This window comes from Protopterus annectens, chromosome 13.part0, assembly GCF_019279795.1.
Source record: "Protopterus annectens isolate FY-2018-M chromosome 13.part0, PAN1.0, whole genome shotgun sequence".
In the NCBI taxonomy this organism is placed as follows: Eukaryota; Metazoa; Chordata; order Ceratodontiformes; family Protopteridae; genus Protopterus; species Protopterus annectens.
This window is the reverse complement of record NC_056747.1, coordinates 866,592,621-866,616,744: the sequence shown is the minus strand read 5'-3', so window position 1 is coordinate 866,616,744 and position 24,124 is coordinate 866,592,621. Positions and strand designations below refer to the sequence as shown.

The window sequence follows — 24,124 nt, the reverse complement described above, 5'->3', positions numbered from 1 at the left end:
GAGTCCTGGATTGTATTAAAGAACACGTTTATCATATCAGTAAGGGTAGTCAAAATGGTGTTCTCTCTAAACTTGTCTTGGAGACAAATCTGACACATACATTTTTATTTACAGCCATTGGTAGAGTATTTGAGTGTGTCAGATGTGGTGATATCAGGAATACTACTGAACAACTGGAAGCCAAATGGACAATCAGGCTTAGAATAGACTATGGGCATGGGGTGAATGACAGGGTCCCCATTAAACCTAAATTAAAAAGTAGGCACCTATGCAGATGAAATAATGTGTGTGTAGTTATTGTTTTTAAAAGGAGCTTATGCTTATACTATATATATTGTTTTATTTATACATATTTTATGCATGTTTTTAGTCAGTGTGTATAATGTTATGCAGTGTTAGGACAGTGTCTCTTTTAGAATTAATTGATACGAGTCATGTGACTTGCTTGTTAGAGTATTTACTGCAGTTTATTTTATTCTTGTTTGTATCTGATGAAGCAGTATAACCTGCGAAAGCAATAATACCTTTATGAATAAAGAGATTTGAGGAACTGGAGCAGCCTCGTTCACTTGTGTCTTTGGAATCTTAGTAAAATGTTTCCCACTACCAAAATTATACACACAACAACAAAACAATTACAAGGTAAAAACTCAATCAGTGGATCATCATCTGCTTCTGGCTGCCTATTCCACAGTATTGCCACTTCTTCCACTGTGGAAGTTGGTACCAAAGTATGAACTCCTATCATCTCCTCAGTTTACATTAAGTGACAGAGAAGCACCTAAGAACTAGATGTTTTACATACAAACTCTTGAGGCACCTGAAAGGTTCATCCTTAGTTTTGTTGCAGTTCCTGCAGAGTCAACACAAAATCAGAACAGTAACGCAGGGCAAATCTGCAGTAGGATAAGCAAAAAAAAAAACATGGCCTTAACTGTTGGTTCATTCTTCACAGTACACCTAGGATGCAAATGTGTAAGGCATGCGTTACCAGCTGTGTGATAGCACTTTTAAAATCTTTTATTACATTTAAACAAGTGTTACCACCTTTTATATGAAGTCTATTACAAGCTAACTTTGAGAAGCTGTTGCACTTGCTTAGTCCTTTGACAATTCCAATGATGAAAGCATTTTTTTTTTCTTCGAAGACAGGCACATCAAGTACTTTTCTTTATAGAGCACAGCAACGGCATTTGACTGTTCACTGCTAACACTATGGAAGCTACCCACTCTATGAACAGCTGAGGTCAGATTCTTCTCGATCTGGCAAAGCCAGTGCTACTCAACTCATTACAGGAGGGACAGCATATCACATGACCACTACGGCAACATTTTGCCATTTTTACACACAAGTTTCATTCAAACAAATCCTTATATTACAGAAAGTGTTATAATACCCAACCCACTACAGAAGGGCTTCTCTTGCAATTACTACACATCCAGTACTGGTGCTGCAATAACAGAGGTACACAGAAGCAGATCTTCCTAAAGCTGCTGGATTTTTTTCCCCATGAGATCATTAGTAATAAAATAATTAAGCAAATTATCAGTGGTGCTGACTTGGGCTGGAACCAACAGTCACAGACAAGTGACTACAATCACAGAAGTATTACATGTTGGAACACAAGAACACAATGGCACACCTAGCCCACACAATCACGTTACCTAGGAGTAAGCTCCAACTGCAGGATTAGCAGTTTCCTCTTCCTGCATCTCACTTGAAATATTGTATATTTATCCCATATGTTCTTCAGTTCTTCTGTGGATTTTGATACCATAAACTTCTCATCTACACCTTCTTAGCAAAAAAAAAAAACCACTACCTCCCCATCACCTGTTTGCCTTACCTCCTCTATCTTAAACATGTGCAGCTCCTCTAAGAGGGGCTGCCATCTCAGTTCTCCAGAGTCATCAATATGGTACTTAGGATGTCACAGTCATATCCTGCTAGTCACTCCCTTCTTCTACAAAATGCAAGTTAAAGAGCAGCCCAGTCAGGTTTTTATCATAAACCACTTCTCATAGGTTCAATTTACACTGCATGTAAACATATGATTATGATATCCTGCCCGCACTTGATTCTACGAAATTTCAGCAAAACACTTTGGCTTTTGTGGAGCTTTGCAGTGACTCCTTCTGGAATTTATCACAGCACCCAGTCCTTCATATGGCCCAATTTAGCACAGGCATAAATGACAGAACCTAGCACCTACAGGTGTCAAGGACATTTAAAGCCATTATAAAAACAAGTAATTAGGCAACCACTTCTTGTTGAAAAAAAAAAACTGTAAAAAAAGAAGTTATGTCTTACCATAACGTTCCATCTGTATTGTTGATCCTCGTTCAGTCATTACGCCTGGGTTATCGGTTCCGACCTCAGAACCGAGCAGGCCATCTTCCAAGCTCGCGACAGCCACAAACTCTCGAGCTAAACTCTTACCCACAATTCCCCTCTCCCTGTTACCTCAGATTGAGTTTGCAAGTCCAAGGAAGTAGAGGCTACCTCTGGTCAAAGGACCTAATGGAACTGGATGATGGGATCCACTATAAGCCTCAGGAGGGGAAAGGAGGGAGGGTCATAATGACTGAACGAAGATCAACAATACAGATGGAACGTTATGGTAAGACATAACTTCTTTATCTGATATTGTTAATCCTCGTTCACTCCTTATGCCTGGGACAAAGTCCCCAGCTACCTTTATTCCTGGAAGGCTCTCATGGAAGGACATTCCTGAGCACCACTGAACCAAAGGACGCTCTTCCTCTGGAGGCCAAATCCAATTTGTAATGGCTGATGAAAGTATGGGGTCTAGCCCAAGTTGCAACTGCACAAATATCAGGTAAAGAAGCTCTAGCATAAAAGGGAGCAGAGGTCGCGACCGACCTAGTGGAATGAGCCCTAACGGCTGTAGTCAGAGGGAAGTCGTGAGTTTTGTAAATAAATGTTACACAGTCTTTTAACCATTTAGCCAATGTGACCTTAGAAACAGCACATCCAAGTCTAGGACCAGAATAGGCCAGGAACAGCTGATCTGATTTACGAGAAGCCTTAGTTTTGTCCAGATAGAAACGAAGTTGTCTGTGAATGTCAAGGGTATGTAGACAATACTCTCCTCGGTTTGAATGATTGGGAAAGAAAACTGGCAATTCAATGGACTAGTTAATGGACATTTCAGAGATCACTTTTGGCAGGAAGGAAGGATTAGTTCTCAATGACACTATCTTTATGAAAGATGAAGTGAGGTTGTTTGATACAAACAGCTTGAAATTCAGAAATACGTCTGGCAGAAGTAATGGTGACCAAGAACTAAGTTTTCCAAGAAAGAAACTTGAAGCCGCATGAAAAAGCTGGTTCAAAAGGAGCCGTAGTCAATGCTTGCAGGACTAAAGATAGATCCCATGGTTGGCTATTTATCTAAAAGGGGGTTTCAAATGAATTACTTCTTTTAGAAAAGTCTTGCATAATTTGTGCGACATAAGAGAAGAGTCATGGACACCATTATGAAAATTAGATATCGTGGCCAAATGAACTTGAATGGTAGAAGCAGATAGGCCGGATTGGAATAAACTTGACAGGTACTCCAATACTACCAGCACTGGTGCTGAAAAAGAGTCTATCTCTTTTTCCTTCAGCCAAATGGTAAACCTTTTCCACTTGCTGAGATAAGTAGTTCTGGTGGAAGACTTATGAGGCACAATAAGAATGTCACACACTGGGGAAGAAATATCAGTCTGCCAGGCAATCACTGGAAGAGGAGGAACCAAGCTGCGAGCTTCAGGCTGTTCAGGTTGGGGTGAATCAGGTCCTGAGGATGGGAGATAAAATCCGGAATTGGATCGAGAATCCATGGTTCATCTAGCAGGTGAGGCCATAAGAAGGGGAACCATATTTACCAAGGTCAATACGGCGCAATGAGGATTATCTTGCTCTTCAACTGGCGGGCTTTCTTCAGGAACTGGGGAATGAGGGGGAGAGGGGTAAAGGCATAAAGCAGACCAGAGGGCCAATCGTGGACTACAGCGTCCCTGGTGACTTGTCTCCGAGGGGGAATCAGGCCAAAGTAATTGCTGCACTTGTAGTTGATTGGGGATGCAAAAAGGTCGCAGCAAGGGAACTCCAGCGGTTGAACATCTCTGCCACTATAAGAGGATTCAGAGACCACTCGTGTGGTTGCAGAATGCACCTGCTCAATCTGTCTGCTATCACGCTGGAACTCCCGGGAATGTTCATTGCTAAAAGAAAGCTGTTGGTAGCCATTGCCCAGTGCCATATCCTCATGGCCTCCCGACAGAGTGGGTAGGATTTGGTACCGCCTTGTTTGTTGATGTACCAGACTACAGCCATGTTGTCTGATTGTATTGCAATCGTCCCTGATGGAAGGAGGAGATGAAATGCCTGCAACGCTAGAGGCACCGCCCTCAGTTCAAGGACATTTATATGCAGATGAGCCTCTAGGTCTGACCACGTGCCGTTGATAGTCTTCCCCCGAAAAAGCCCTCCCCCCAATTAGAGAGGCATCCGTGGTCACTGTGGCTTTGGGCTGTTGGGGTGTGAAGGGGCAAGACCATTGCGACGGGTTCTGCGACATCCACCAAATCAAGCTTGTTTGAATCTCTGAGTCACCTGAATCTGAGATGAGAGAGGAAACTGAAAAAGGTACCACTGGGTGAGTAGTAACCATTGTAAAAGCCTCATGTGAAACCTCGCGAGGGGGACAATGGAGATGGAAGCTGCCATGGAACCCAACAGCCGGAGAACAGAATGTGCTGTCGATCTTTCCCTTGAGAGGATGGGTAGGAGTTGTTGTTTTATCCTTAAAATTTTGTGTTCTGGAATCGATGCCATGCAGTTCTTTGTATCCAACAGGACCCCAATGCATTCTATGGATTGGGATGGGGATAGGTTGGATTTTTGCCAGTTTATAGTTATGCCTGACCTTTCTGCAGTGTGAAGAGAGTATGCCGAGGCTTTTTCCAATAGATGTCTGGTGGGGGTGGTGATGAGCCAGTCGTCTAGGTATGGAATCACCCGGAATCCTTGCAGTCGCAGGTGAGCTGCGATGACTGCCATGCACTTGGTGAACACTCTGGGGGCTGTAGAGAATCCGAAGGGCAGTACTCGGAACTGGTAATGACTGGCTCTCCCGCACGGAAGCGAAGGAATCTTCTCGATGGTCTTTCCACCTTTATGTGGTAGTACACATCCTGAAGATCTATAGAGCACATTCAATCGCCTGCCTCCAGGAGTGGGAGGATAGACTGTATAGTGACCATCTGGAATTTCTGTACTTCTACGAATTTGTTTAGTATACTGAGATCCAAAATTGGTCTCCAGTCCCCGGTCTTTTTTGGTACTAAAAATAATCTTGAGTAGAATCCGGATCCTATTTCGTCTGGTGGGACTATTTGGATGACTCTTTTTCTTAGCAGCTTTGAAATCTCTAATGCTGCTTCTACCCTTTGACTGGGTGGAATGTCGGGTAAGCTCCTTAGTGGGGCGGGACAAAGACTGAAGGGAATATGATAACCTCAGGTTATTATCTCTCGTACCCAAGAATCTGTAGTAATGGTTAGCCAGGCAAAAGGGTACAAAGAGAAATGGCCCCAACCGCTTCCAGAGCGCTGGTAGGACTGGCCAGAGAAAGAATCTCTGGAACCCTGGTTTCGCGGACCTCCTCTGTCCCGAAAAGGGCGTCTTCCATGTGAGTTTCCCCCTCTGCCTCTAGGGGAAAACTCTGCTCGTGTGTCACGGAAAAAAACATGAGACTTTTTGAGCCACATCTCTTCTGGTTTCTGGAGAAAGCCCGTTGAGGGGAAGAATAACGGACACCCACAGCAGAAAGGGTCTTACCGTCCTGTTCACAACTAGCCAGTGTGTCTTTAACCTTGGGTCCAAACAACAAAGTGGCTTCAATGGGAGCATTCAGAAAGGAAGCCTTGAAAGGTTCCGCAAAATCACACAAGCGCATCCCGGCATGCAGTCTCATGACTATGCCTGCACCCGCTGCTCTAGCTGCTCCTTCTGATGCGTGGGAAATCAGATGCATGGAGGAGTTAGAAATCGATTCAAGGGTGACCAACTGTGAGGCCACTTTTTCCCGGACCTCATCAGACACAGCTCCGGCCAAGGTTTCAGAGAGCTCAGAAATTAAGTCTCTCTGAAGCCTGGTAAAATGTGCCATATAATTTAGGGACCTGACTGCAAAGGTCGCTGATGCAAAGGTACGCTTCCTTAATCTGTCCAGCGACCGGGACTCTTTGTTGGGCGGGCAGACAGTCTGGCTTTCTTTCGCCAGATCCTTCTTTGTTGCAGTCGCCACCACCAAGGCATCTACAGAAAGACTTTTGGAGCAGTGAGGCTCACTATCTGGAGGGGACAGGATTTTATCTGGCCTGCGGGGAATGGCATCAACGGTGCTAGGAGCCTTCCAAGCACGCTGCACGACGAGCCGGATAAGGTCGTCGGCAGGTGGAGTAACCCAAGACGTAGGGGGCCGGGCACAAAAGGCCTGCAGAAACACAGACTCTTCAGAGGTCAGGTTAGGGGGCTGCCAATCACCTCTCTGCTTAAGTATTTTGAGAATATCTCAAAAGGATACCTCAGAGTGACCGAGGGGACCCTTCTCCATCATCAAAGTCTGCGTCTTCCGTGAGGGACTCCTCTGGGGAGTCCACGTGCTTCCTCTTACACGAACTCTTGCGATGAACTTCCTCAGGGGGGAATCTGGAGAAGACAGCGCAAAGGGAACCTCCAGTGGGAGTGTGTCCTGAGGCCCTTGTACCCAGTGTCCGCCGGAGGTGTCTTGTGTAAATTGCAGTCCAAAGGAGGATGGGGGCACTGACAGCACAGGATCGCCAACAGATGCGAGAGCCTTCTCCATGAGTTGGAAGGCTGGTCCACCCGAGGAGGTCACAACCCCCTCAAGCAAACCAACCCACCAACTCGGAGTCCCTGGATGGCTGTGAAAAACAGGAGTATGTACGTCACAGCTAGCATCCAGAACAGTGACTGGAGTGACAAGTCTCTCCTGCCACAAAGGCAACTGCGACTCCTTAGTGAGATCCATGAAAGGAGCCAAAGTGAGTAAGTCTGTGCTACAGCAGGGGATTTCAAAGGCAATGAAGGAAGAGAATAAGTAGGGGTCCTTGGAGAAGGGTGATCACCTCCAAAGGAAGAGTAGTTCCTGGAGGGTTGAATACCTCTGGCCAAAAGCAACTGATCCACAAGGCGCACCACATCATGCTCTGAGAGGCTTCTAGTGGATCTCACAGACATACCTGAAGGGGAGTCAGGTCTATTCAAGGATGCAGGAAACTCGGTGCCCACAAAGGGGTCTTTAGACGGTGCTAAAATAGGCATCTGCACCAAAAACAATGGAGCCGTAAGGGCTTGTACTACTGGTGTCTGCACAGAGGAGATCATCAGTGCCAAAGGCAAGGTCTGCACAAATGAGATCAGTGCTGAAGTGGTAGTTGGCACTATGGTAGGTGCCGATGCGGAAAACGAGGTAGCTGGTACCAAGACAATAGTCGGTGCCATGAAATTAGTCCAGAGTCGAAGTAGAAGCTGGCATAGGCACAGTCATCGACGCTGGAAAGGTCTGCATCAAGGAAAAGGTTGGTGCAGATGAGGAAGTCTGAACCGAGGTGCCCCTCAGTTCTGATGAGGTATACGGCACAAAACTTGGTGCCGAAGTAACAGGTGGTGCCGAAGATCTAGGCACCGAAAGTCTCGGGACCGAGGAAGTCAAATCCAAAGTAGAAACTCTGGCCTTCTTAGGTCTGGGTTCCTGGTTGTCCCCAGCAGGAGACAACGGGAGAGACTTGGCCTTCTTGTGTTAATCTCTTTTCTTATGGGAACTAGATGGGGTTGAAGCCTCCGCCCCAGAAACAACCTCTGAAAAGGAAGATTTAAGTAGTCCCTTTAAAATCAGCTTATTTTTCCTTTCCACCAAAGTCCTGTTAGAGAAATTAGCACAAATCCCGCAAGCTGGGTCAACAGTCAAGTGGGGCACACCCAAACAGTAAACCCATAATGCATGTGTATCCGACACAGGCAATTTATGCCCACAATCCACACATCTTTTAAATCCCGGACTACCTTTTTTCTCTGCCATGATAGGAGGAAGAAAGAAAAGGAAGGAAGAAGGTACCAACAATGGTACAATAAATACCCATAGGTAAAACAGGAAAGAATTTACTAATGATGGTAAAGGAGTTACCTCACAGTAAGAAGGAAGAAGGGCTACAAAAGAAAACCAAAAAGGAGTTTCTAGATGCGATAAGGTAAGATATAACTATTCAACAAATTTAGAACAGAGAATACCTGCAATATGATAAAAGTATTATCAAAGAGATTTACGTAGCTCAAGAGAAGTGGCTTGACACGACTGAATGGCGATGTGGCAAACGAAATCTGGGGCAACAGGGAGAGGGGAACTGTGGGTAAGAGTTTAGCTCGGGAGTTTGTGGCTGTCGCGAGCTTGGAAGATGGCTGGCTCAGTTCCGAGGTCGGAACCGATAACCCAGGGGTAAGGAATGAACGAGGATTAACAATATCCGATGGTAGGTTTAACAGCTTACAACCAATATAACAAAGAAGTTATGTACTCAACATAACGTTCCATCTGAGTAGTTGTACTTCATTTTTCTTCAACCTGTGGGAATATGGATCCCTATCGGATCTGAGCCGGCAAATATTACTAGCATCAGCTCCGAGCTCCAGACTCCTCATCTTACCAATAATACACCTCCACTGCCTTCCATCCCCACATTGAGTTTGCTGAACTTATACTTAGAACCCAACCTGATAACATACTTGTGACCTATACTGCAGCCCGTAGGCTAAACATGTGCCAAGGTCCAGGGGAAGGAGGGAGGGATGGTTGAAGACAAATGAAGTACAGCTACTCAGATGGAACATTAGGGTGAGTACATAACTTCTTTATCTGAAGTACTTTACTTCATTTGGTCTTCAACCTGTGGGACAGAGTCCCCAGCGACTACACTCCTGGGAGGCCGTCATGGAAGGATATTCTGGAGCACAGCAGAGAAATGGATGCTCTCCTTCTAGAAGTCAAATCCAATTTGTAATGAGAAATAAATGTATGAGATGAGGACCAAGTAGCTGCAGAGCAAATGTCATCCAAAGACACTCTAGACCAGAAAGCTGCAGATGTAGCCATGGACCTAGTGGAATGAGCTTTTACCTGACCTGGAGGAGACATGGCTTTGTCCTTATAGACCTGCAGGATGCATGAAGAAATCCATCTAGCTATAGCGATCTTGGAAATAGGTTTGCCCAAAAAGGGTCTATAGAATGAAAAACAATTGATCACATTAACGAAAATGTTTTGTCCTGTGTAAATAGAATCGTAACTGTCTATGAACATCTAACATGTGTAGCTTGTATTCCATCCTGCTTGTAAAATTGGGAAAGAACACAGGCAAATTTATAGTCTGATTGAAATTGACTGGTGATGCCACCTTAGGAAGAAAAGATGGGTTGGTTCAAAGGGAAACTCTATCTTTATGAAAAATCATGTACGGAAGTTTGATGGACAAGGCCTGTAATTCCGAAACCTTTCTAGCAGAGGTAATAGCTACCAGAAAAGCTGCTTTCCATGACAGAAATTTTAGATCTGCAGTTGCGGCAGGCTCGAAGGGCGGAGCGACCAGAGCTTGGAGAACTATAGTAAGGTCCCATGAGGGGGACAGAATCTTTGACTGGGGGTGTAGCAAAAAGGTGCCTTTGATAAAGGCTTTACACAGTCTGGAAGATGCCAAGGATGCAGAATTCTTGCCCACATAGGTTCATAGGTTCATAGGTTCATACTAGGCTATCTGCCCAAGGGCATTTATAAGCCTAGCCCATAGTTATGTGGCTTTCGCCACCCCTTTAGTTTGAATAAAAACTATGCCTATCATTTTGCTGTGCCTCTGTCAAGCAGTGACGCTGAAGTAATCCCTGGGGTATATCTGCAATCTCCCATCCATTGGTCAAGATTCCTCTTGAACAAGACCAGAGAGGTGCTCTGCCTCACATGTACCGGGATTTTGTTCCACAGCATAGGGAGTCTCTGGGTGATGAATCTGTCCCTCCAGCACGTTCTATTTATAACCGTGTCAAGGTTTAAGTCTCCCGCCCTTGTGGTTCTGAGGGATCTAGATTTTTGAGGTGAAGCATATTCATCAAATCTGGGTTTGACATGGCCTTATATGTCAGGCACAGGTCACCTCTGAGCAAGCGGTATGAGACTGAATAGAGCTGGAGTTCTTTCAGTCGGGCAGCATAAGACATATTTTTGAGACCCTTTATCCTTTTGGTGAGGAACTTTTGGGGCCTTTCAAGCTGCAGCAGGTGTCTGGTCAGATACATTCGAACGGGCATTGTACTCAATCATAGGTCTAATAAGTGATGAGTACAGGGGACGATGACCTCCCTTGATCTAGATGTGAATCCCTTCATGATCAGGTGGGTGATATAGAAGGTTTTCCTAACTACTTTAGCAACATGAGTGTCAAGCGAAGGCTACTGTCAACCTGGGTCCCCAGATCTCTGATGACTTTTTCTGTGCTCAGTGGATTGCCACCTATATGGTAGCTAGGGTAGCCTTGTTTTTCCCAAAGGGTATGACTATGCATTTTTGGCGTTTAACTTCAGGCCATGGCTCTGGCACCAGTTATCCATTTCTGTGAGGCCCTTCTGGAGGATATCTGTGTCAGATGTGTTTTCGACTATGGCCAGTTTGCAGTCATCTGCAAACTTTGTCAGCCATAACCCTCCTGTGTTTGCTTGTACTTCAGAAAAGTAGATGCCGAACAAGAGTGGACCCAGGACTGAGCCCTGTGGGACACCACTTGTGACAGGCTTTGAGTCTGACATGGCTCCAGCAACTCTGACCCTGTGGGTTCTGTCACTTAGCCAGTTTGCAACCCATCTTGTGATGTATGGGTTTACATTCAAGCTGATGAGTTTTTCGATGATACCTGAGTGGGGTATTGTGTGAAGGCCTTTGCCAGGTCGAGGTAGGCTGTATGGACTGCCTTTCCCTCATCAATGGCCTTGGTGACTGTCTCGAAAAAGTCAACCAAGTTTAAGAGGCAGGATCTGCCTTTGACAAAGCCAAACTGAGTTGGATCCAAAGTCTGCAAGTTCCCTATGTCTTTATTTATGAGTTCCATTATGATCCTCTCCATGGCTTTGCAGATAAGGCTTGTCAAGCTAATGGGGGTAATTTCCAGGGTCTGTGGAGGCACCGCCCTTATGAAGTGGGACCACAGTGCCGTGCGCCACTCCTTGATGTATCCTGAGGTGAGGCTAAGATTAAACAGCTGTCCTAACTGTGGGTTTAATTCCTCATTGAGTTCATGAAGCACACAGGGACACCATCCGGTCCCATGGATGCTGTGTTTTTGCCTTAGTGAGGGCAGTTCTCACCTGGGCGTTGGAGATGTTTGGGGGCTACAATCCTCTGGAATAGATATCTCTCCTTTGGGGAGGGGAGAAGTTTGCACTGAACCTGTCAGCCAGTATGTTGGCAATGTGTGTAGGTTCAGTAATTTTCACATCATTTTGAACTAATTCTGAGCATATCTGGGAGTTTCCTCCTAGGTTTCTAACATAGCTAAAGAAGGCCTTATGATTCTCTTTAGAGTCCTTGGCGATTTTCTCTCAAAATTTGCCTTGGATGATTTTATGAGAGCTCTTAGTTTTTACTTATAATGATCAAAGGTGTCTTACCTTTCAAGGATTTTGCTCTATCTTGTAGTAGCTTCCTCCTTTTGTTGTAGAGCTTGTTTATGGCTGGGGTCCACCAGACTGGACGCTTGCCTTTGGTACAGAGAGTCTTAGTTTTGTTTGGGATTGCCTGATCCATGCAGTCCTGTAGGTGCTGGTAGAAGGCATTTGTAAGTGATTCAGCGGTTTGAGTAATGTTTACCACTGGCTCAGGGGCCTTAAAGGAGACCACACTAGTTTTTAGAAGTGTGAAATCGGCTTTTGAGAAGTTTTCACTGTGGTCTTTTTGTTTCAGGTGGGGCGGGATGAGGACCTCCAGCGAGATTAGTTTATGATCTGATCTCACCAGTGAGGGGTATACTTCGGTGTTGAACATTTTGATCCCATGTTCGTGATGATGAGATCAAGTATGTTTTCTCCTCTTGTGGGGATGGTGACTAGTTGTTCCATGGCATTTGAGTTTATGAACTCCAGGAATCTTTGGGTTAGAGTGTTCGGGCTTGAGTAGTGTTCCCAGTCTATATTAGGGTAGTTAAAGTCACCTAGTATGATGGTGTTTGGAGATACATTTATCCCCTCAATGTTTTCAGGAAGGCCATGTGAGGTTCCTGAGTTTGAGAGGGTGGCCTGTAACATGCTACAAATTGCAGAGCAGTCTTGCCTATGGTTAATTGCACCTGGATGGTCTCCGATGCATCATGCGTTGCCACCAACCTTGAGGTGTGGGTGTCCTTTATGAATATGGACACCCCTCCTTTCTTGGTGTTGTCCGGATTTTGGGGCGGAGCATGATATGAGGTGAAACCTGTTAGTGCTGGGGTGCTCTCAGGAGCCTTGAACCAGGTTTCTGTCACAGCACAGACATCGATGTTCTCCATATTGAGAAGGGCCTCGAGTCGTGCATCTTGAGATTGAGACTTCTGGCATTGAGCAGCATTACCCTTAGTTTTTTCCTTTTGGTGTTCTAGGGTGGTAGGTTTAGAATTTGAGCCTTGCCTAAAAAGGCACTATGGGGTGGCAAGAGCCTTTGCCAATATCCGGAAGCCCAGGGTGACAGGTGCAAGCCGTCCCTTGCGAGAAGCAGCGTGGCTTGTCCAGCATGTCATCCCAGGCAGACAGACATTGGATCCCCTTTGAATGACACCAGAATTTAAGCCAATTATTAAAGCTGATCATCTTATCACTGTATTGTGGCATCATTCTAGGTGAAGGTAGGATACTGCTCAAGGTCAGGGTCATACCTGCCTGGGCTACATAATCAGAGAGCTCCTCGATGTCCCTTTTCATGTAGTCCAAGGAGGTGCGTCTCAGGTCGTTGACACCAGCGTGGACAATGACTGAGTCGTACTTGTACCTGCTGTTGAGAGACCTGAGTGCTTGCGTTATGTGGCGGATTCTAGCGCCTGACAGGCAGCTTACTGTGACCTTCTCTTTACTCAGTCTGGTGGCGGGACGTCAGTGTGTCTGACTATGGAATCACCAATGACAAGTGTGTCTGGCATTTTGTTTGGCCTTAAGGGCTGTGACTGTTTGACACTCTGACTGTGTGGTCTATGTGTTGCATGTGTTGGGTCGTGAGGTGGTAGTTGTTTGGGTGTCTGCTTTGGTGGCCTCTGCTGTTTTGGTAAATTTTGATCAGAGCCTCGAGTATGTCTTTGTGTGAGTATGTGTATGATTTGAAGTTGTGATGGTACCATGTGTGACTGGGTATGTATTGTGTGTGGTTACCTTCTCCTCCTGTCTGGTCTTGCCAGTCCTATGTTGAGAGAGCTCAGCCTCCAGTTTGGCCGTATAGTTGCATCTCTCGCATGTATTTGTGTTTTGTGGGAGAAGGAGAGGATTGTCTGTGTACATGAGGCAGTTGTAACATTGCCTCAATATTCCCAGGTTCACCAGTTGAGCTGGAGAGGACACTAGCAACTGATCCCTCGACATACTAGAAGTAGTAGATAAAGAGACTTTCAAAGGACTCCGGGGGAAGTGGGTTTTAGGCTGGTGGGGTACTATCTATAATAAGAGTGCTTTATCAAGGTGCAAGTACTGTAGGAGTAAGTGCTAGGCTTTACAGATAGAGAATAGTCTACTTGGGAATCAAGTAGAGATGAACTTTTCAGTTATAGGATATGCTGGTTAGATCAGCAGTACAGCTCGAGGAAGGTAGTTTTAAGGGAAAAACTTTGACAGTAGAAGAACTAGCTCCATGCTGGAAAATATCAGCTAGAAAATCTAGAATAGTGGAAATAAGAGCTGTGAAAGTGTCTAAACTCCTCTGAGAGGCCCAGAAAGAAAAATGTTTCCACTTGCTGTGATAAACCTTTTTGTCTGAAGACTTGTGAGCAGCTACCAAAATAGATTTAACTGAGGAGGAAGTCTGGGAGTCCTAGCAATTATGGGTACTGGAGCAGCCAAGCCGTGAGCTTCAGGCTGTCCAGACTCGGATGAGGCACCCCCAATGGGTGTGAAATCAGATCCTGAGTGGGATCTAGGATCCAAGGTTGAGCCAAAAGGTGAGACAAAAGGAAGGGAAACCATATCTGGCGAGGCCAGAATGGGACAATGAGGATCACCTTGCTCCCTAGTCAACAGGCTTTCTGCAGAAACCTCTGAATGAGAAGTACTGGCGGATAAGCATACAGAAGACCAGGAGGCCAAGCATGAACTAGAGTGCCTCTGGGGGACTCCCCCGGCAGGGGGTTCACAGGGAAAAACCTGCTGCACTTCACGTTGGAAGAAGATGCAAAGAGATCTCAGCAAGGTTGACCCCACTCACTGAAGATCTGTTCCACTACTGACAGATTCAAAGACAACTCGTAAGGCATCAGAATGGTCCGACAGCCTGTCCAATAGAATGATGGACTGTCCCGGAATGTGCATTGTGATGAGACAGCGACCGGTGGAGATCGCCCATTCCCATACTCTCATAGTCTCGCGACAAAGGAGGTAAGATCTGGTCCCTCCCTGCTTGTTGATATACCAGACTACTGACATGTTGTCTGACTGAAGGGCAATCATCCCCAGAGGAAGAAATGCATATCAAGCCTGCAACGCTAGAAGGACCGCCCTCATCTCTAGGACACTGATATCCAAGCTCTCACTGATATGCAAGTCGGTATCTATGGGGGACCACAGGCCTTGGACTGTCCTTCCCAAACAATGCCACCCCCACCAGAGTTGGGAGGCATCCGTGGTCACTGTGATTTGGGCTAGGGTTGGAACAAAGGGTCATCCCTCCAAAATGTCTGGAGAGCTCATCCACCATATGAAGGACGACCGACACACTCAACTTAGGTGGAAAGGATAAGTTAGTGGTAATTCCAACAGGGACCACTGAACCGCTGGAATCCACTGAAGAATCTGCATGTGTAGCCAAGCACACGGAAGAAGAGTTATGATCCCCACCATCGAGCCTAGCACCCTCAACACTGATTCCGCTGTAGAGACGTGAGAACTGTAGATCAGAGAGACATGTATCCTGAGGCTTTGAACTCTCTCAGAGGTCAGGAATACTTTGCATTGAAGTGTGTCTATCCTGGCACCAATGTAGTCTATTACCTGTACAGGCTCTAGGAGAGATTTGGATGTGTTGATTGAAATACCCAAACTCAGGGCAAGTGTCAGAAAGTAATAGCTGGTTTGGGAAAGTAGACCCCTGGTGGGAGCAGTGAGGAGCCAATTGTCCCGGTACGGATAGACCTGAATCCCCTGAAGCCTCAGGTGAGCCGCTACAACCACCATCACTTTGGTAAACACCCTGGGGGCTGTGGTGAGACCAAAGGGTAGGGCTCGAAACTGATAATGATTGGCCCCTAGCCAGAAATGGAGGAACCTCTTTGAGCTTCTGTGCATTTTTATGTGACAGTAAGCATCCTGGAGATCTAACGAGCACATCCAGTCCCTTTCTTGCAGGTAAGGCATGATGGACTGTAGTGTGACCATCCGGAACTTCTCTTTAGCAACTGACAGGTTCAGGGTAGAGAGGCCCAGAATGGGCCTTAAGTTCCCTGTTTTCTTTGGCTACAAAAAGAAACTGGAGTAGAAGCCCGATCCAGACTGATCTGGGGGGACAGTTTTGATGGCTCTTTTCCTAGCAGCTTGGAAATTTCCTGTGCTGCTGCCTCCCTTTGCGTGGGTGGAACATCCGGGAGGTGTTTGGGAGATAATGGGGTAACCCACGAAGGAGATAGAGTATCTTCTGGATATGATTTGAAGCACTCAGAGGTCCATTGTTATGGACTCCCATGCCGCAGGGTGGAAGGACAATCATCCCCCGACTGCCTCCAAAGAAGAGCAGCCGGACAACCCCTCAGGGTTGCTGCCCAGGTCTGTCCGAGAAAAGTTCTCAAGACCCGAAGTTTCTCGGACCCCCTCTGCCTCTGGGCCGGCATCCATTCTATCCCCCTCTGCCTCTAGGGGAAGAAGAGCCTTGAGTGTCCCGGGAATACTGAGACGTCCGGAACCACATCTTTTGCCCTCTCTGGTTCCGGGTAAAGGACCTTTGAGGGTTAGAGAAGTGGATCCCGACAGCAGACAGTGTCTTCCAATCCTTTTCACTCTGGACTAGTGTCTCCTTGATGGTCTTACCAAAAAATGTTGAGCCATCATAGGGGGCATTGACAAAGGACACCTTAAAGGGTTCGGTAAATTGACACAACCTGAGCCAGGTGTTACACCTCATGGGCATGCCAGACCCAGCCGCCCTAGCCGCTCCTTCTATAGCATGGGAATGGTGTCGCATGGACATATTTGATACTGCTTTCAGAGTAGCCATTTTTGCGAAGAACGAAGCCTTGCCCTCCTGCGACATGGACTTGGGTGGAGACTCCTCCAGCTCCTATACTAGGTCGGGTTGGAGTCTAGTGACATGGCCCTAGTAATTCAGCGCCCTGATCGAAAAGGTAGCTGAATCATACACCCACTTCCCTAGGCAGTCCATCATCTGTGACTCAGGAGGGTGGACCGAGGAACTTTCCTGAGATAGTTCCCTCTTAGTGGCTGCTGCTACTACCATGGCATCCACAGGGGATCCCTTATTCCAGGAAGGCCTGTCAATGGAAGAACTTTATTTTATCGGGGCACTTGGGGATAGGCTCCACGGTATCTGGTTCCCTCCGCAACCGCAAGGTGATCAAATCGACTAAAGGATCCACGGGAGGGGACACCCAGGAAGTAGACGGGCCTGTGCCGAAAGCCTCCAGGACCACAGACTCAGAGGAAGGCTTGGGGGCAGATCAACCTCCCTGCTGGCACAGGATCTCCATGATGTCTCCAAAGGAGGCATCCTCAGGAGGAGATCTTGGGGAGCCCTCCCCATCATCTAAATCTGTGCCCTCGGTTAGGGACTCGGGAGAGTCCAAGGGCCTCCTCCTGCATGTATGCTTGCGAGGCACATCTCCAGTGGGGCTCTCAGGGGAATGCTCGCAAGTCATTTGTTCCTCTGGGGGAACGTTTGGGGCTCTTCAAGCATGGGCTGTCCCTCTGGTAAGACAATGGGGACCGTAGATGGAGCCGAGGGGGTCTGGGTGGAGTCTGAGACAGTCAGGGGTCTCGATCCGATGGAGAGGACCCTTTCTATCACACTGAACGCCGAAAAAGAGCGGACCTCCTGGGAAGCTAATAAGGAGGCCAGTCTCCCTGGGTCCGACACGAGAATCGGAGCCAGTCCCGAAGTGGATGGAGCTCCAAGGGAGGGAACTTGGCCCGACAACATCGGAGCCGATGGAAAAGGTTCCACTCCCTCGGATCCAACACTCAAGCTCCGGCTCAGAGCGGCTCGCATCCAAACTGGTCAGATCCCAGATGCTCCAGGCAGCCATCGGCGCCAACCCCCTGACCAAGGCCAACCTCGGATACAAGAACTCCAAAGTCGAAGGTCGGATCAGGGAAGGAGAAATGGGTTGAAAAAAAAAAAAGAAGCGAGCTCCCCCCTCCAGAGGAAGGGGGGCTGGCAAAATCCCCATCTGGATCTGTGTATGGATAAAGTGCCTCATCATCTTATACAGATCCGTATCCGATAAGGAGCGGGTTGACTGTGCCGAGGCCACGGACTCCGACCTGGCGTGTCGGGGAAACAAGGCACGGGAGACTGGATGTGCTACCTCTGGCTCCGGAGAGAACCTCAGAGACTGGAGCCGAGAGGAGTCACAGATGCATGCTGACGTGCTTGGAGAAGCGAGGTCTGGGGACCTCTTCCTCTTTTCTTTCATCTTCAACTCTCTCTCCCATTCTGTAACTTTCCTCTGCTCCGCTACCACAGGCTTAGATGCAGGAGTTTGAGTCCCAGCCTGGGAGGGAGGGGAGGCCACAGGAAGAGAAGATGGAGAGGCAGAAGTTGAAGATGAGGAAGAAGGATCAGTAGCAGGCAGAAGATCTTTGAGGGCCAACTTGGCCTTCTTATCTTTTAATGCTCGGGGTTGAACCCCACACAAATGGAGCAGTCCACACTAAGGTGGGCCACACCTAAGCACAACACACACACACACACACACACACACACACACACACACACACACACACACACACACACACACACACACACACACACACACACAGTGTGGCCATCTGCTGGGGAGAGCTTATGGCCACACTCTGTGCAGTGCTTTAAGACAAGCTTTTCAGCCATCCTAAGAGAAAGAAAGAAGCCTTTAAAAAAAAAAAAAAAAAAAAAAAAAAAAAGGCAGTTGTGCATAAATGTAGATGTTACAGTGTATTCACTGTTGCAGTCATCACACTTGGGTTATCTGCCTGCAGGCAGCCCTCAGTCGGCCTGAATACGAGAGTCTTGGGATTTCTGCATCAGATGCTATCGTCTCTTTGACAATGTCAGGTCGTCAAGGGTATAAAACATGCAGCCGATGACATTACATCAGTTTTTCTTGCCAGCGATGTCAGCAGCTCCCAAAATAGGAAGCAATTACATGGTGTGGAACATCTCCAGTAAAAAGTAAATACCACAGCCATAAGATATGGCCAAAAGGAGGATAGGTAGAAAGCATAGAAGAGTCAGGGGGCTGGAGGGTAACCAGGACTGCAACAGTGAATACACTCGAACATCTACATTTATGGTAAGTGTACACAACTGTACTATGTTCTTTGTGTTTCACTGTTGCAGTCATCACACTTGGGTTGATTCCCAATGCTGAGGAAGGGTGGATGGAGTCAAGAAATAGTAGGGCTGGCTAGCAGGCCTTATAAGACTGCTGTGGCAAATCCAGCTCTGGATTTAGAAAAGACAAGTAAATGGTAATGCTTGGTGAAGGTGTGTACAGAACTCCAGGTTGCAGCTTCAAGGATGTCCCTGGAGGGACTCCTCTAAGAAATGCTGTAGAGGTTGAGGTAGCCCTACTGGAATGAGTTCTGATCCCCTGTGGGGTAGGTTTTCCATGGTGCTTGCAGCAGAAATAGATGCAGTGTGCTATCCATTTGGAAATGGTTTGCTTTGAAATGGCCTTGCCCTCTGCCCCTGTAGCAAAGCTGACTAGCAGCTGGTCAGATTTTCTGAAAGGCTTAGTCCTGTCAAGGTAGAACCTGAGTTGTCTGTGCACATCCAAGGAGTGCAGGATCCTTTCCCCTTTATTCTAAGGATTAGGGAAAAAGGTTGGTAAATGGATGGATTGGTTTAGAGCCACACTGGATACCACCTTGGGCATAAAAGATGGGTTAGTCCTGAGGGAAACCCTGTCAGCATGGAAAATAATGAAGGATTCCACAGCCATTAGTACCTGTAACTCTTCTTCCTGAAGTGATGGCTAGAAATAAGGCTGTTTTTCAAGAGAGGAATTTTAACTGTGCTGTAGCAGCAGGCTCAAAAGGGGGAAGAGTGAGCTTCTCTAGTACAAAGTTAAGGTCCCAGGCAATGGTGGGCGCTCTCCTCAGGGGGGGGGGTCTTAAATTGTTAGCTCCTCTCAGGAATTGTTTGGCCAGAGGGTGAGAAAAGAGAGGTGTCTCAGTATTATAATGAGCTGAGATGGCCGAGGCATGAATCTTAATATAAGAAAAGGATAGGCCTTTGTGGAGCAGCACTGCTAGGTAATCTAAAATTTGAGGTAAGGTGGGGACGGCTGTGTCCTTTCCTTGAGACTGGCTCCAAGAACAGTACATTTTCAATTTATCTGACTAGGATTTCCTCATACTAGGCCGTCTGCCCTCAAGGATGACGTCCAGCACCTGTTTGCTGAGCGTTGCTGGTGGAGAATTCAGGGAATAAGCCAGGCTGCAAGGTTCAGGGTTTGCAGCTGAGGATCCAAAATCTGTCCCTCTGCTGGGAGAGCAGGGAGGGGGTCTAATGTACGTGCCAGGGTGGCACTACTGCCAGACTGTATAGAAGTGGGTGCCAGTGCTGGCTGGGCCAGTCCAGAGCAATAAGGACTGTCCTTGGGTTTGTCCTGTTTGATCTTGAGTAGTACTTTTGAGAGGAGGAGCAGTGGGGGAAAGGCATAAATTGGGAGGTTTTCCCATATAAAGGATAGGGCATTCACTTTCCATGCTTGGCTGTGCAGATTTCTGGTGCAAAATGTGCTCAATTGATGGCTTTGGGGGAAAGCAAAGAGGTCCACCTCTGGTGTCCCCACCTGTGGGTTAGAAGTTTGAATGAGTTGGGTTCCAGTTTCCACTCGTGTGGGTCCAGTAGATTTCCGCTCAAGTCTGCCAGTAAATTTTGTTTGCCTGGCAGGAAATGAGCTTGCAGGTTGCACTTGGTTGCTCAAGGCTGTGTTCCACAGGGCCATGGATAACCTGCAGAGTCGGTAAGAATGAATTCCCCCCTGCTTGTTTATGTACCACATAACTGTGGTGTTGTTTGTCTTTATCAAGGGTTGTCCTGGAAGGATAAGATTTTTGAAGGCTGTCAGAGTATTCTGCACAGCTAACATTTCTTTTTGATTGATATACAGGTGAATTTGTCCTGGGCTCCATTTGCCTTAAATGCATCTGCCAGCCATGTGAGGACCCCATGCAAAGTCTGAAGCGTCTGTTAGGGTCTGGGCGGCGAGGGGTTGGGAGTCCCTTGTTGTGGTTAAAAGCCTCTGTCCACCAAAGGAACTCTGCCCTTAGCCAAGGAATGATAGGAATAATGGTTTCCAGGTCTTGAGAATGTTGGCACCAGAGACTTTTAAGTACCACTGAAGTTTCCTCATATGCAGTCTTGCATATGGAATTAGTAGAATGCATAAGGTCATGAACCCTAGGGCTTGCAGTATTTTTCTTGCAGACAGCTGGGTTCTGGTGGCCATTATTTGAAGTAGTTTGTCAAATAAACCAGATTTTCTGGAGTAAGGAAAGCCATCTGGGAAGTTGTGTTCAAGCTTGCCCCCAGGAATACATTCTTTTGGCTGGGCACCAGATGTGATTTCATTTCAATGATGGTATACCCCAGAGAAGTTAGAAGTCTCTTTACAAATACCAGGTGCTGAAGTAGCAATTCCTGTCTGCCTGAATCAGGCAATCGTCCAAGTATGGATAAATTTGAATATTTCTACACTTGCAGTATTCATCGGCTGGAGCCAGGCACTTTGGCTTATCTACTGCACCCAGGGTATTCACAAAGGGAAGTGCAGAGAACTGATAGTGCATAGAGCCTGCCCTGAAAAGTAGACATTTCCTACAAGATTCCCTTATGGGGATGTGCAGATAAGCTTCTTTTAGGTCTAGGGTGACTAGCCAAGAGTCCTTGGCTGGCATAGGAAGCAGCTGTTGCAGTGTAAGCATTTTGAATTTTGGGACCAACAGTAAGGTGTTGAGAATGGACAGGTCCAGAATAGGGTGCCAAGAGCCCTCTTTTCTGGGCACTAGGAATAGTCTGGAGTAGAAACCCTGTCCTCTTTGCTCTACTGGAACAGGATGAATAGCCCTGATACTGAGAAGAGAAAGTGCTTGCTTCTGAGTCTCTGCCCACTGGTTTGGAGGCAGGTCTGGCAACCCGCTTGGGGTTGGCAGTGAGTGGAAGTAGAATCTGCATCCCTGGGATACAACATTTCGGACCCATTGGTTCTGGGTAATGGACATTCAGTTTTTTGCATGCAGGGCGAGTTTTCCTCCTAGGGGTGCAAGTACTTGGGCATGGCTGGGAAGGGTGATAGAAATGTCATTGTGAATTTTTTCCATAAGGGGTAGCTTACCACTCCCTGTTTTTGAGGGGGGAGCACTCCATTGTTTAGATCTCTGCATACCCTGAGACTGTAGTTGGTGGTCTGTTGCCCTGGGTTTGGGCTGGGAACACCTGGTAGGGACTGGAAAAGACCAGTTTTTAGAAGGCCAATGCCTATTGAATCTGGGAGGCTGTACATGTAAGAAATCTTTAACAGTTTGCATAGATTTAGCTTTATCCTCCATCTTTTGAAGAATCTCTTCTGCTTTTGTGCCAAACAAACGTTCCTGGTTTAATGGAGCATCTAGTAATTTTGCTTTTAAATGGTCTGTCAAGATTTGTTCCTTCAGCCAAGCATACCTTCTCAGTACAGACCCAGTGACAGCAACCCTGCAAGATGCTTCTAAGGCATCAAAACCACACTGCAAAGTATGTTTACTGACTTGGTTTGCAGAATGCAGTAACTCTTTTAAATCTTTATTTTCTGCAAAATCTGGACGCAACAACATTTTTTGTTTAATTAGCTCCATTATATGCTGCTGGTACTTCAACAAGTGAAACTGGCAATTTGAAAGTCCTGATGGCAAGAGTTGCACAGGTATACACCTTTTTGCCCCATTTGTCTAGAGTGCTTGAATCCCTGTCAGAACGGGTAGGATATTTAGCTGCAGTAGCCTTAATACCTTTAGGTCCCTGGAAAATTGTCTCTGGATCCGCAGTGGGATTCTTAAAGAGAAATTTAAGAGAGTCAGGTACCCTCTAGTCCCTGTCAGGCTTTCTAGGGGCTGGTGGTAAAATATCAGGAGTAAGACTGGATCCCATGAAAACATCTACAATATCCAGGACAGGTTGAATAGATACAGGCCTGTGCTGAGGCAAGTCTAAAATTTCTCTGAGTCTCATCTTGGATTGTGGGTAGTCCTGGCATTCCCAGCAGAAATGCACTCAAGATATGCAAGGTTTCACCAAAATAAAAGTCCTCTGGAGGGGAGGCAGAGGGAATGGAATCCGCTGCATCTGAATCCTCATAGGTAGATAAGGGTATGTCCTGGTAATCAGAGGGATCAGAGCCATCGGACTCATGGTCTGTTGAATCAGAACGGAAATCAATTATTTGTCTTTTAGAGGGGGAAGGTTGGCTTCCCTTGATTAGAGTTATAAGGTCTTCAATCATTCTAAGCATTTGTTTCTGTGGCATGGGAGCTTGAGCATGCGCTTTGGTCATCGGTTTTCTAGGGGTAGTGCGAACTCTGTGCCTGAGAAACTCTGTCGTTTTAGTCTGAAATGAAGTAGTAGGTTTAATACGAACATCGGAAGGTCAGAATACACCCTCAGAAACCAATGCCTGCACAGCGGCTCCGGACCCACCCAAGGTAGAGACATCCGCAGGTTCCATAATCAAATAAGCTTAGTTAGCTGCTTAGTAACAGCCTGCATTTAATTGCTGGAACCTGTGTTCTGAGAGACTGCTTTCCAATCTATCTGCAAATATACAGAGCTGAGTATATTTTTTTGTTTTAGAGTTTGTACTGTTAATGGTTGCTTAGATCTCTGTTGAAACAGTTTCCCCCACCCCACCCCCCTATTTTCTGCCGTGTCTTCAGTTGGTATAACTGGTTCTCACAGCTTGTGTGTTATCCAACTCCAGGATCACTTGCATAAATCTAAACCTGCTAGTAACAGCCTGCATTTTATTGCTGGAACATGTGTTCTGAGAGACTGCTTTCCAATCTATCTGCAAATATACAGAGTGGAGTATATTTTTTTGGTTTTAGAGTTTGTACTGTTAATGGTTGCTTAAATCTCTGTTGAAACCCCCCCCTATTTTCTGCCATGTCTTCAGTTGGTATATCTGGTTTTCACAGCTTGTATGTTATCTAACTCAAGGATCACTTGCATAAAATTAGACCTGTTAGAAACAGCCTGCATTTAATTGCTGGAACATGTATTCTGAGAGACTGCCTTCCAATCTATCTGCAAATATACATAGCCGAGTATATTTTTTGGTTTTAGAGTTCAATTGTTGCTTAGATCTCTCTTGAAACTATTGTCTCTCTGTTCTGAGAGACTGCTTTCCAATCTATCTGCAAATATACAGAGCTGAGTATATTTTTTGATTTTAGAGTTTGTACTATTAATGGTTGCTTAAATCTCTGTTGAAACTGCCCCCCCCCCCCATTTTCTGCCATGTCTTCAGTTGGTATATCTGGTTTTCACAGCTTGTGTGTTATCTACATCACTTGCATAAAATTAGACCCGTTAGTAACAGCCTGCATTTAATTGCTGGAACCTGTGTTCTGAGA

The 24,124-nt window shown here is 46.4% G+C and overlaps 1 protein-coding gene across 1 annotated transcript in view; it reads right to left on the bottom strand.

The window, feature by feature from the left end:
* The window catches only part of LOC122787974 (vascular endothelial zinc finger 1-like), a 247,008-nt gene that overhangs the window by 102,981 nt on the left and 119,903 nt on the right, over positions 1 to 24,124 (bottom strand). The window lies entirely within an intron of this gene.